Source organism: Antechinus flavipes, chromosome 1 (assembly GCF_016432865.1).
Source record: "Antechinus flavipes isolate AdamAnt ecotype Samford, QLD, Australia chromosome 1, AdamAnt_v2, whole genome shotgun sequence".
Taxonomy (NCBI): Eukaryota; Metazoa; Chordata; class Mammalia; order Dasyuromorphia; family Dasyuridae; genus Antechinus; species Antechinus flavipes.
Window position 1 is genome coordinate 194,663,750 of NC_067398.1, and position 3,046 is coordinate 194,666,795.

General features: G+C 36.0%; 1 pseudogene; it reads right to left on the reverse strand.

The window, feature by feature from the left end:
* Positions 1 to 960: 960 nt before the first annotated feature.
* Positions 961 to 1,589, reverse strand: LOC127544766 (ADP-ribosylation factor-like protein 1; annotated as a pseudogene).
* Between the last annotated feature and the right edge of the window lie 1,457 nt (positions 1,590 to 3,046).

Below are 3,046 nucleotides of genomic sequence, written 5' to 3' on the forward strand. Positions count from 1 at the left end.
AAAGAAGTTTTCTTAAAGATTCTGGAGATCAATAATACACAGGCCTGGGTGTGGAAATAAGACATCCTACTAAAACCAGAGCTATAATATAGGACAGTATATTAATATAGGACACTGCTATTGTTCTATCACAGTGGCAATCAAGAAGATACTTTGGATCTCTTACCTATTTTTGGACTATCAAGAGCTTACTTCTCCCTCTAGTAGTATTACTCTTCCAGATTATAAGAAAAGATCAAAATAGTAACCTAATAAGTCACTGGAGCAATGGATCCTGAGGACAAGCCAATTTGGAGATAATCTTTGTAGTGAATTTCACAGTCTTAGGGAGTTCTGAGGAATTTTTACAATTAATTAATTGATTAGGGACTCCAGATGAGGATTTCCTTTGGTTCTATTTTTAGGTATCTGAGGAGTTATTCAAGGTTGATGTTATGAACAGGAATTTCTATGGTAGCTCACTCTTTAATGTGTTTGATAAATTATACGTACACAAAACTCAAACAGTTTCAAACATTCTATTATTTTCTACCTTCAGGGTGGAGCCCCACCAGAATTATCAGTCATCCTTTCCAGGTCTGGGCCTGGTGAGATTATAATAGGACATTGGGATAAGCAGTAGTTGTCAGTGCAATAAGGCTGTGGTTATGAATGAGTACTCTAAGAGTAGTATTTAGTACTGCCAGGTGGGTAGGCAGAAGAACACTCCCTCCTACAAAAAGTTTATTGGCGTGTTAGTGATATTGGATGGAGATAGAGGCAGTAAAACTCCTTTAGTTCTGCCCAAGTTTAAGAAAACTTCAAAGACCCTGGCACTACTTGCTATAGAAAACCTTCTATTCAGATTTTAGGATCTTTGGAGATCTGTCCTGACATGGCCAAGACAAAAGCTTTCCTGAAACCCAGATCATCTTATCTAAATCATTTTAACAGGATATCAATGGGACCAGATCACACATACTACACATATAAACAGTTACTGGCAGCTAAATTATTGTAATACCAAGGAATCCTAAAAATAAAAAGGCACTCAAATTTCCATAGAATTTTTTTAGAGGGCAAATTACTGAAGAGCCTGTCTCTTGACTTTTCTACTAACTATTCCATTGCCTCATTAAGAATAGTGCCTTTAGTTGTTGATGTTTTGAAAATCTGTCATTTTCAGTCCTTCAAGGCAGGAACACAGTGAATTTTCCATCTTTTTGTGGGTCATGGCCTGTTCCATGTCCTGTTTGTTTGCAAACACCACTAAAATGGTGACTAACTCTCACTTGAAAACTCCAAGGCAGTCTCCATCATAGTTATCTATGACATAAAAGACCGCATCTGTGTTTGAATCATGACATGCCTAGTAAGGCCTCATACTTGTTCTGTCCTCCTATTGTCTCAATATTGAAATCAATGGGAATAGTGATAACAACATCTTCAATGGTTGTTTTTCCAGTTCCATCTAATTCCAAAATTAAAACCTTCATCCCTCAAGATCCAAATAGAATGGAAATAATAAGTGAAAAAAGCCACTTATAACTGTGTCTACTCCCTACTGCTTGGTGGGTGGCCCCCAGTTTTACAGTTCTTTTTTGGGCCATAAGATTGCCTTCTCTGACCTCAGTGCTTCCATGACCATTTAGCTTTTCCAGGCCCCCTGATTCCAGTTCCAGATTTGGAAAGAATCCTTTGAGGAGAGATCTTTCATCTTTTATGATGGAAAAGAAGAAGGCTGTGATACTTGTGTATACTTTCAATTACTTAGTGAGCCTAAGTAAGGGGGCTACTATCAGAAACTGAGCAAAGTTTTAAAGTCAAAGACTGCATTTTGTCTTGTTTCAGCACAGGCCCAGCATAAATATTAAAATAGACATTCTAATGTCTTCTCTGTTCCTGTGGCTGAGACTAATAAGAGACAGTTCCTTTCACTTTAAAAGGAACCCATATACCTTCATTCTCTTTTCTTAATGTTACCTGTAATCATCTTCACATTGTCATAGTCTGGTGAGGAGATATCTGAAAGAGAACTCTATTCCTGAATATATATATTAGGATATCTTGACATCAATGACATAATATTGAGTGAGCCAGATGACATCATGTTAATTAAGTAATTATCCAGTATGCATATGTGCAACAAGGGCTAGGGAATTCAAGAAAATCTGGAGTTCAAACTGTTTAGTTAAGTTCTTAGGAATAGAAAAAATGGAAAAGACCCAGATGACTGTGGACAGAGTTCAAAATAAACTACTGGCTTCCTCAAAATAGAAAATGGAAATTGAGAGGTTTGTTAAGAACTGTTACATTTTTGATAGTTACAATATTTATTAATTTTTATAACAAGTTTATACCATACAAATGGTATATTATGATATTAGATATGATATTTTCCAAATCCTATGGAAATTTGCCCCTTTAAAATGAAGCCCAGAACATCCCACATCTCTGGTATTCCAAAAGCAGGTAATATATGTTTCTTTCCCTAGATTCATAAGTTTTAGGAACTTATTTTTGAGATTCCACAAAAAACATGTGTAGTGGAATCTTTGTCAAATACTTAGAGGTGATAAGACAAAAATGATTAGGCTTCTGGAACCAAAAGATTCCAAAAGAAATTATTTATTGTCTAATTTTTAAAAAGTAGTTACTCTTGGAAGATGTAGTCAAGAGAGAAGAGAAAAGTAAAGACTTATTTGAATTATCCCAAAGGCTCTTAAGCAACTTTAAATAAAGCCTCAAAATGAATTTTAGAGCAACAAAACCAATGAAAAGATAGGATGAAAAATTTTTCCAGCCCTTTAAAGGGTGGCAAGAAAGTTCTGTCAAATTGGAGTGAGAGTAGAACAGTCCAGAGCAAGCTGCATGACCACAGATCTTTCCAGACAGCAGTAGGTCTTGGAACACTGACAGTGGAAATCTCTGGAGCTCAGTCTACATACTGAAAGGAGATTGGATAGCTAGTCACAAGGCAATTATAGGTATCTTTTTGTTGGAACTGGTATAGAAGATTGTTGCATTGCCCATATGTGCATATAGATTGCTGTCCTGGTTCCTAATT